Here is an 11,141-nt window from a genome sequence, read left to right on the forward strand (position 1 = left end):
CTAGGTGGTTCAGTCCTTTGAGTGTAGACTCTTGATTTGGCTCAGGTCATGATCTCAGGGTAGTGAGATGAGCCCCGGGTCAGGCTGGCTGTGGACGTGGAGCCTGCTTGAGCTTTTCTCCCTCTCTCTCTGCCTCTCCCCCTGCTTGTGCTCTCTCTTTCTCGCTCTCAAATAAATAAATAAAATCTCTAGAAGTTCCCCTGTCTTTACTGGAATTAAAATGTAAAAAAATAAAAATCATACTTAAAAAATAAAATAATATTTCCCCAGGTGATTCAAATGTGAAGTCAAGATAGAGCCTGATATGTATATTACAAAATCGACATTCTTAATCATAATACTAATTCACAGGCCTCCAGCATCATGAACATTGCATATTGGCCTCATTTGAATCTTTGTCAAATAGGTGACAATGGTAACTCATTATCTTAATATGCATTTTTGATTTCTAGTGAGATTGAACATTTTTCAAATATTTACTCTCCATTTGTAGTTTTCCTTTTATGAATTGTCTATATTTCCTGACCATTTGTTCAATTGCATTGTTCAAGTTTTTATTATTGTAAATAATTACTTATGAGAATTAAGTAATTATTCTGCCAAATAGAGCAAATTTGGCACCCAAGAATCAAGTAATTTTACTTGGAGACTTGAAACTGAAAATGAAAACTTTGTTAGGTGGTATCTATCTTCCTTTTTTTTTTTTTCCTCATTAAACTTTTGTTTTAGGGGCACCTGGGTGGCTCAGTCATTAAGTGTCTGCCTTCGGCTCAGGTCATGATCCCAGGGTCCTGGGATCAAGCCACACAACGGGCTTCTTGCTTGGCGGGAAGCCTGCTTCTCCCTCTCCCACTCCCCCTGCTTGTGTTCCCTTTCTCACTGTGTCTCTCTCTCTGTCAAATAAATAAATAAAATCTTTAAAAATAAATAAATAAATAATAAACTTTTGTTTTAATGGGTCTCAAAATTCTGTGACAGATTTTTGGTCAAGTTGTTTCCATTAAAAAGTACTGATTTTAAAAACGAATAACTTAAAACTAATAACTTAAATACACACACAAAAAAATCAAGTGGTCCACAAAACATTCTCCTTTCCTTCTGAGGGTTTTACAAATGCACTGTTATCATTAACCAGTCTTTTACTATGAAACCTAAATGGCCAATTGACACAAACCGTTCTGAGACCATTCTTCCACCACTCATTAAGACTGGGGTGGCAGGTATTGAGGATAATATTCATTTAGCTTTCTGAGCTTTCTGGGCAGACTTGGTAACCTTACCACCTCCAGCTGCCTTCTTGTCCACTGCTTTGATGACACCCACATTAACTGTCTGTCTCATGTCATGAACAGCAAAATGACCCAGAGAAGGATAGTCAGAGAAGCTGTCAACATACATAGGCTTGCCCGGAAACATATCAACAATGGCAGCATCACCAGATTTCAAGAACTTGGGACCATCTTCCAGCTTTTTTCCAGAACAACGATCTATCTTCTCCTTCACCTCGGCAAACTTGCAAGCAATGTGAGCTGGGTCACAGTCCAGCACAGGTACATATCCAGCACTGATTTGACCTGGCTGGTTCAGGATAATCCTCTGAGCCATGAAGCCAGCTGCTTCCATGGGTGGGTCATTTTTGCTGTCACCAGCCACGTTGCCACGATGAACATGTTTTACAGATACATTCTTGACATTGAAGCCCAACTGTCCCCAGGAAGAGCCTCACTTAAATCTTCGTGGTGCATTTCAACAGACTTTATTTCAGTCGTAACATTGACTAGAGCAAAGACGACCGCCATGCCAGGTTTAAGAACACCAGTCTCCACTTGGCCCACAGGGACAGTACCAATACCACCAATTTTGTAGACGTCCTGGAGAGGCAGATGCAAGGGCTTCTCAGTTGGACGAGTAGGTGACAAAATGCAATTGCAATCCAGAGCTTCAGGCAGTGTGGTTCCACTGGCATTCCCATCTTTACGGGTGATTTTCCATCCCTTGAACCAAGGCATGTTAGCACCTGGTTCCAGCATGTTGTCACCATTCCAACCAGAAATTGGCACAAATGCTGTTGTGTTGGGGTTGAAGCCAAGTTTCTTAATATAGGTGCTGACTTCCTTAATGATTTCCTCGTATCTCTTCTGGCTGTAGGGTGGCTCAGTGGAATCCATTTTGTTAACACCAACAATTAGTTTTTTACACCCAGTGTGTAAGCCAGAAGGGCATGCCTGTTCTTAGAGATACCTGCTTCAAATGCATCAACACAAGCAGCCACAATCAGGACAGCACAGTCAGCTTGAGATATGCCTGTAATCATGTTTTTGAGAAAGTCTCTGTGTTCTGGGGCATCAGGACATAGTATTTGCTGGCCTCAAATTTCCACAGGGAGGTATCAAGGGTGATACCACGTTCACAGTCAGCTTTCAGTTTAGCCAAGACCCAGGCATACTTGAAGGAGGCCTTTCCCATCTCAGCAGCCTCCATCTCAGATTTTTCGATAGTTCTTTGGTCGATCCCACCACATTGGTAGATCAGATGGCTGGTAGTGGTAGACTTGCCCGACTCTACATGTCCAATGGCAATGATGTTGAGGTGAGTCTTTTCCTTTCCCATTTTGGTTTAGGTTTAGCAGTAAATGTATGACACCTGTGTTCTGGCAACAAACCTGTTGTGAAAAAACTAGGTGGTATCTATCTTTTTTTTTTTTTTAGGATTTTATTTATGTATTTGACAGAGAGAGAGGGCACAAGCAAGGGGAGGGGCAGGCAGAGGGAGAAGGAGAAGCAGGCTCCACGCTGAGCAGAGAGCCTGACGTGGGGCTCCATAGCAGCACCCTGGGATCATGACCTGAACCAAAGGCAGATGCTTAACTGACTGAGCCGCCCAGGCACCCCGATATCTATCTTCCATATAAAGAAGTGAATGTCACTGATTCAATGAATGGGTAGTAATGATAGCTTTGTACTGTGTCAACTTGGCTATGCTGAATCCCCTTCCCAAAATATTATTTAAAAGTATCATTTCTGCTATGGTAGCAAAAGGCTACAGATGTCTCAGATCCTACACTGTCACACTGCACCAACCTGAAAAAAAAGATCTATTTCTTCAACCTCTGCTTCACTCTGATTGGAACAATTTAAGTCACATATCCACTTTGAGTCAATCCCTTGTCCTAAAAAAGAAAAAAAAAGCATTGATTGGTTTAGGCTTTAGTTAAGTGTCATTTATAGACTAATCACTGTGACAAGGTAAGTTACAAGATTGCAGCAGCAATAGCTAATCATGGATTTTCCCTGTCACCTGAAATGTGGCCATTTTATATTTTAAGTATGCTTCCCATTGCTTGTCATTTGGAGGGTCAATTTATCAAGTACTTGGGCAGACAATGAAGAAGTATCCAGAAGTCATTTTGACCATCTTCCAGTTCAACAGGAACTATTAAACTGAATTATGCAATCTGTTAGAGTTGCCAGAGTTGTCAGAGACAAAAGACTATTTCTCATGGCAAGCACTATGGATCCATATGTCATCTCAGTAATAGGGACTCATCCTCTGATTTCTCTTCTGAGGCTATAGTTCATTTTTTTTTTAAAGTTTTTTATTTATTAATTTGACAGAGAGGGAGAGACAGCCAGAGAGGGAACACAAGCAGGGGGAGTGAGAGAGGGAGAAGCAGGCTCCTCAGTGAGCAAGGAGCCTGATGCGGGGCTCAATCCCAGGACCCTGGGCTCATGACCTGAGCTGAAGGCAGACGCTTAACGACTGAGCCACCCAGGCGTCCCTGAGGCTACACTTCAGAAAGAGACCCACAACAACTGTGTAACCTGACAGATGAACTGTGCTGGGATGCTTTGATAGTTTACCAAGCTGCTGTTCGTTCTTTATCTTTAGATGAGTGTAACAGTACTGTTGTAACATGCATCCTTTTAATTTCAAGTCCTGGGGTGCCTGGGTGGCTCAGTCAGTTAAGTGTCTGCCTTTGGCTCAGGTCATGATCCCAGCGTCCTGGGATCGGTGTCCCCCATGCCCGCCCACCCCACCCCCTGGATGGGGGTTCCGTGCTCAGCAGGGAGCCTGCTTCTCCCTCTCCCTCCGCCTGTCTGCCTACTTGTGATCTCTCTCTCTGTCAAATAAATAAATAAATAAATCTTTATTTCAAGTCCTAAATTCTCCTCCTGTTTAAAGAGAAATTGGAGTTGTTATTTTTACTTTCGGAAAAGCCATCCAAAGGAAAAAGACAACTAATGTAGAGGAAAAAAAGTAGGTCAAAAAGTAAGACTGGCCCAAATTCCTTCGCTATCAAGATAGGACATAGGAAAGAATATATATGCTTTTAGGTTCTATATCTCGACTGGGTGGTAAAGTGTGTTCACTTTGAGAAAACTTACCCTATGATTTGTGTGCTATTCTGTATGTTATTTCAATTAAAATTAGGGTTTTGTTTCGTTTTGTTGTTTTGTTTGGAGGGGGCATGCAGAGGGAGAGGTAGTGAGAGAATCCCAAGCAGGCTTCACATCTAGCACAGAGCCTGACACAGGGCCTGAAATCACAGACCAGAGATCATGACCTGAGCTGAAATCGAGAATTGGATACTCAACTGACTGAGACACCCAGGTGCCTCAAAATCAGTTCTTAAAAAATCATATATTGGGGTGCCTGGCTGGCTCAGTCAGTAGACCATGTGACTCTTGATTTTGGAGTGATGAGTTTGAGCCCCACATTGGGTGCAGAGATTACCTAAATAAATAGATAATTAATTTAAAAAATAAATATCCTATATTGAAAGCTACCATTTATTATTTTTTTAAAGCTACTGTTTATTTCTTTTTTAAAAAATATTTTATTTATTTATTTGAGAGAGAGGGACACTTGGGTGGCTCAGTCAGTTAAGCATCTGCCTTCGGCTCAGGTCATGATCCCAGGGTCCTGGGATCGAGTCCCATGTCGGGCTTCCTGCTCTGCGGGAGGCCTGCTTCTCCCTCTCCCACTCCCCCTGCTTGTGTTCCCTCTCTCGCTGTGTCTCTCTCTGTCAAATAAACAAATAAAATATTAAAAAAAAAATAAAATAGATAAATCTTTAAGAAAAGAAATGCCTCATCACCAACATTCTTAGTGGTCAGAAGTTATTTGTCAGGGTCTGTGAAGAGTTTGGGATTTTACTCATTTTGCAAACTAACAAACTCTTGTTACTATTTCATGAAGACTGCCAAAAACCATGAGACTCCTGGGGTTAGAGACTATTTCTCAAGGCAAAAGCAGTAACCGGAGTGTCAGTACAATGTCCACAAGGTTCCCCATACTTCCCAACTCCCACGGGCAATATAGGTGGCTAGAAGGATTAAGTGGGTTGTGTTACAGGAGAGGACTGTTGAGCTGGGAGATTTCTCACTTTTATAGTCAGTGGCAAGTAGGCCAACTCATTATCTCAGCAAACACAACCCTCAAAAATGGCCTGGATAAAGAGCAGTCAGGGCTATGCATTCTTGGCATGACCTGCAAGGGCATGGACAGGCAGGGTCATGACCGATTGCCTATCCCATAAAATTGTATTGAAAAACACAGATAGCATTATCTGAGTCCAAAAATAATTCAGAAGAGTTGATCTGTCAATATAAAATCATTTTAGGAATACCTTCACCAAATTATTGAGCTGTTTTCTTTTTTATGATTGGCAGATACACATTTCTCCAATTATGAGAGACAGAGGCATACTGTATGGTAATGTAATTCTTTGAAAATAAAGCTGTAAAACAGTAAGAAAATTAATACATTATTAATTTTATATTAACTATCACTCACCTAATGCCTATGTAAGGAAAGGCTATCCACTTCCATATACATCTTGTACACGATATTCTACACGGTGAATACTTAGGTGAGGATGACACAAAACATTTAACATAGTTCTCACTGTACAGTTATTAGATTTTCACATGAAGACACACACATACACAACAGATAAATTTCTTAACTGTACAGTATGATGATTATATGCTATTCACTAAGTGGAAGTGGAGTATCATAAAGGTCTTAATCCTCATTGTCTTCATGTTGAGTAGGCTGAGGAGGAGGAAGAGGAGGGGCCGTTCTTGCACAGAGACACAGGGATGGCAGAAGCAAAGAGGTGGAGGAGGTGGAGGGGAGGCAGGCACATTCTGTGTAACTTTATGGAAATACATCATAATTTCTGTCTTCTTGCTCTTTCATTTTTCTAAAAATATTCTATGTGGTACCAATTTTTCTTCCACAATTTGCTTTAGTTTCAGTGCCCATATCATAGAAGGTCCATGTCATAAAGAAATCAAAAGCAGTCTCGAATAACCAGAACCCTTCTGCCTGATTGTCTAATGTCAGTTAGACATTTTGTCTGGCACTGCTTCTTCTGTCTTCTTCATCACCTGCCATTTGTTTGGAAGTAATCATCTCTATCAAGGTGTTTTCTGTTAATTCCTTTGGTGGGATAGCTACTAGCTCTTGAATTTCTCCAGGATTCGTATCTTGAAAACTTTCAACCCCCACCCCCACCTTTTTTGCCATATCCAACCTCTTTCATATTTTCTTGATTTTCTCTTAAATCCTGTGAAGTCAGGCACAACATCTGGAAGTTTTCTCCAGCAGGAATTTATTGTTTCAGGCTTGATGGCTTTCAACGCTTTTTCTATAACAGCAATAACATCTTCAATTGTGTGATCCTCAGACTTTCATGATGTTCTCTCTATCGGGGTTCTCTTCCATAGCATTGACAGTTCTTTCCATAGAATACCATGTGTAATAAGCCTTAGGGGTCTTTATGACCCCCTGACCTAGAGACTGAATTAGAGATGTTGTGTTTAGGGACAAGTAGACCACTTCAATGCCTTCTGCGTCGAACTCACAAAGTTCTGTGTTGCCAGGGACATTGTACAGTATCAAAAGAACTTTATTTATTTATTTATTTAAAAGATTTTATTTTATTTTATTTTTTAAAAGATTTTATTTATTTATTTGATAGAGACAGAGACAGCGAGAGCAGGAACACAAGCAGGGGGAGTGGGAGAGGGAGAAGCAGGCTTCCTGCTGAGCCAGGAGCCCGATGTGGGACTCGATCCCAGGATCCTGGGATCATGACCTGAGCCGAAGGCAGTCACTTAACCAACTGAGCCACCCAGACGCCCCTAAAAGATTTTATTTATTCATTTGAGAGAGAGAGAGACAGAGAGCACAAGCAAGGGGAGAGGCAGAGGGAGAAGCAGATGCCCCGCTGAGCCAGGAGCCCGACATGGGGCCCGATCCCAGGACCTGGAGATCATGACCTGAGCTGAAGGCAGACACTTAACCATCTGAGCCACCCAGGCGCCCCTCAGAAGAACTTTAAAAGGCAGTCCCGGGGATGCCTGGGTGGCTCAGTCATTAAGCGTCTGCCTTCGGCTCAGGTCGTGATCCCAGGGTCCTGGAATCGAGTCCCACATTGGGCTCCCAGCTCAGCAGGAAGCCTGCTTCTCCCTCTCCCACTCCCCCTGCTTGTGTTCCTGCTCTCGCTATCTCTCTGTCAAATAAATAAATAAAATCTTAAAAAAAAAAAAAAAGGCAGTCCCTTACTAGCAAAGTACTTCCTGACATCAGGGACGAAGCATCAATGGAACCAATCTAGGAAAAGCGTTCTTGTTTTCCAAACTTTCTTGTTGTACAATAAAATACTGGCAGTTAGTGTTTATCTTTTCCCTTCCAGGCTCAGGGATTAGCAATTTTATAGATAAGGGCAGCCTGATCATAAACCTGATTGCATTTGCACAAAACAGTAAATTTAACCTATCCTTTCCTATCTTAATCCTGGTGCTCTCTCCTCCCCCTTACTAATAAATGTCCTTTGTGGCATTTTTTTCCAGAATAAAGAACTTTTGTCTGCATTAAATGCCTTTTAGGCAGATACCCTTTCTCCTCGTTGATTTTAATATAATCTGGAACTTTTCAGCTTCCTCTTGGTTGGCAGAAGCTGCTTCTATTATCTTTTAAGTTTTATTTTTACTTTAGCGATCTCTACACCCGTGGGGCTTGAACTCATGATCTCATGCTCTTCCAACTGAGCCAGCTAGGCACCCTTATCTTGGTATTTTTTAAGCCAAATCACTTTCTAAAATTATCAAACCATCTTTTGCCGGCATTAAATTCTCCAGCGTTAGATCCTTCGCCTTCCTTTTGCTCTAAGTTATCATTTAATGACTTCACTTTTTCTTGAATCATTTTAGTCTACAGGTATGTCTTTTTTTTTTTTTTTTTAAGATTTTCATTCGAGAGTGAGCAAGCCAATGAGCAGGGGGAGGGGCGAAGGGAGAGGAAGAAGCAGACTCTCCCCTGAGCAGGGAGCCCAACGCAGGACTTCATCCCAGAACCCCGAGATTACAACCAGAGCCGAAGGCAGATGTGTAACCAACTGAGCCACCCAGGCACCCCTAGTTATGCCTTTCTTATGGCAATCCTGCGTGCACATAAAAGCTGCATCTTCAATACAAGATAAAAATGTATTTTGCAAAAAGTGCAAGGTTATCGTGCCTGCTGGTGTAGCTGCAGTGTTTGCTTTGTGACTTTTTTTTTACAATGGTCTTTACACTGGATTATCTTGAAATGGTGGGTAACCACAGTTGCAGACCTCATACCAAGCAATTCAACTTTTTCTTGTAATATGAATTTGCTTCTTGAGCATTCTTTCAGCATCACTAGTGGCACTTTGTATTGGTCCCCTAGTGTTATTCAAAGTTTATGGGATAGCACTAAATATGATAAGAAATGCAGAAGAACCATGAGAGAGCTCTTTTTACTGCATTATGCAATTTACTGGAGACACAATTGCTTGCATGATTAGCATCACTTGGCATTTTAAGCAGATACTCCCAACATTTGAGCTGCAATAGAAACAGGTGAGCTACTAAATTATTACAGAAGTATAGCATGTACTGCAGTTAATTTGAGGCAATTTAATACTGCATTTTTGTTTACATCTGGACTACAAACGGTGTCATGTACGATCTGTAAGTATGTCCCTAAGTTTTGATAAATTTTAACTTTTTTTTTTAGTGATCTCTACACCCAATGTGGGACTCAAACTCACGACCCTGAGATCAAGAATCGCACTGTCTTTCAACTGAGCTAGCCAGGCACCCCTCTTATTTTATGGCTTTTTAAATACTATTTTAAAGGAGTATTTTAACATTTTTGATTGTTGCTAAAAAATTAGAAATGCAATTGATTTTGTAGGTTGACCTGGCATCCTGTGATCTTGCTAAACTAACATTAATTCTAGCAATTTTTCCTACTTAGTGCTATTTTCTTATATTCTATAGGATTTTCTGCATAGGTAATTGCCCATGGATAAGCTCACGTTTACTTCTGCTTTTCTAATTTGTATGTCTTAAATTTCTTTTGTTTGCCAAATCACAATGATCAGAACCTCCAATACAATTTTGAAAAGAAACATCCATATTTTGTTTCCAACTTTAAGGAGAAAGTGTTTAGTCTTCTATCATTAGATGTGATTTTAGCTGTACATTTTTCATAAATGTCTTTTATCAGGCTGAGGAAGTTCCCTTCTACTTTTTATTTGCTGAGAATTTGATTATGATGTGCTTTGGTGTGACTTTGTATCTGTCCTGCTCTGGGCTCATTATGTTTCTTGGATCTATGGGTTTATAGTTTTCATTACAGCACAAGGAAGTGAGTGGTAAGCAAGGAAGGGTGACAGATATAGTGGACTGATGTGAAATGCAGTGTGCCTAGCATTCAATTCTTTAAGCACTTCTTTCCAGTTCTGTATGGTTTGGGTGATGATCCTATACCACCATACCCCAAGACTGAGTTCATGATTCAAGCTGAGTTAATCAGAACCCTTCTTAGGACTTCTCTTGATGACTATACCTTTGGGTTAGAGTGAACAGATAAAGTAACTTGACACTGCCTTGACATTGCATTCTCTCAGGAGGTATGGAGCAAACTGTCTGCAGACACAGAGAATAAACATGAAAAGAAGAGCCAAAATGACCTAAGAAAGCCCTGAAGATATCCAGGCTCTGGGACTAGCCATGTGGAAGTAGCTCCATATTAGACTTCTTAGTTTTGAAGGCTAATAATAAATTCTTCTTTTGCTTTAACTTAAAGTCAAATTTTTATTTTTGTCAACTGCAATAAAGTCCTAATGCCAACCAGGAATTTGGAATTTCTATTGAGGGAAAAGGTGGGGGTGTAATATATTTAGGTGTACATTTTAAAAAGACCACTTTGACCTTAGTGTGGAAAAGGAACAAAGAAAGGGTCAAATGAGAGGCAGGAAGACCACTATGACATTACTGCAGGCATCTAAGTGAAGTAATCTCATTAAACTCTAAAAACCCAAAATAGTAAGATAATTGAACAGATAATGGTGGATATTAAGAAAACAGTCCTGCTTAGAAATTGGTGACTGATTGTATTTGGAAAGAGAGGGAAGAATTTAAAAATACCCGTATTTTGGAGTTGAGATTTCATTTTTTTTTTTAACAAATCCATTTAAAAATATGGAACGCTTCACGAATTCAGATAATAAAGACTTAAGTAGAAAGTAGAGGAGGAGGGGGGCACCTGGCTGGTTCAGTTGGTAGAACATGCAACTCTTGATCTCAGGGTCATGAGTTCAAGCCCCATGTTATGTGTAAAGCTTACTTAAAAAAAAAAAAGGAAAGAAAAGAAAATAGAGGGGGAGGAGGAGTGGGCAGATTTCAGGGAGATAGGAATGAACGCAGATCTGGTCACATTTTGACTGAGGAGCTTTGGAGGTCATCTAAGTGAAAATGTTCATTACACAGGCAGAAAGTCAGGTGTGGGCTGGAGATATAATACTCCTAACTCCTGCATGGTAAATTGATTAATCTTTTTTTTTTTTTTTTGAGAGAGAATGAGAGAGAGAGAGAGAGTATGAGAGGGGGGAGGGTCAGAGGGAGAAGCAGACTCCCCGCTGAGCAGGGAGCCCAATGCGGGACTCGATCCCAGAACTCCAGGATCATGACCTGAGCCAAAGGCAGTTGCCCGACCAACTGAGCCACCCAGGCGCCCTAAATTGATTAATCTTAAAAAGAGTTCGTCTTGGGCGCCTGGGTGGCTCAGTCGGTTAAGCGACTGCCTTCAGCTCAGGTCATGAT

General features: G+C 40.9%; 1 pseudogene across 1 annotated transcript; it reads right to left on the reverse strand.

The window, feature by feature from the left end:
- Positions 1-945: 945 nt before the first annotated feature.
- Positions 946-3,977, reverse strand: LOC102739453 (elongation factor 1-alpha 1 pseudogene; annotated as a pseudogene). Its single transcript, XR_014146884.1, has 2 exons — positions 3,081-3,977; positions 946-2,662 (listed from the first exon to the last, which is right to left on the reverse strand). The product of XR_014146884.1 is annotated as an elongation factor 1-alpha 1 pseudogene (transcript).
- Between the last annotated feature and the right edge of the window lie 7,164 nt (positions 3,978-11,141).

The sequence above is a fragment of the Leptonychotes weddellii genome, chromosome 7 (genome assembly GCF_054177405.1).
Source record: "Leptonychotes weddellii isolate Sample4059 chromosome 7, ASM5417740v2, whole genome shotgun sequence".
Taxonomy (NCBI): Eukaryota; Metazoa; Chordata; class Mammalia; order Carnivora; family Phocidae; genus Leptonychotes; species Leptonychotes weddellii.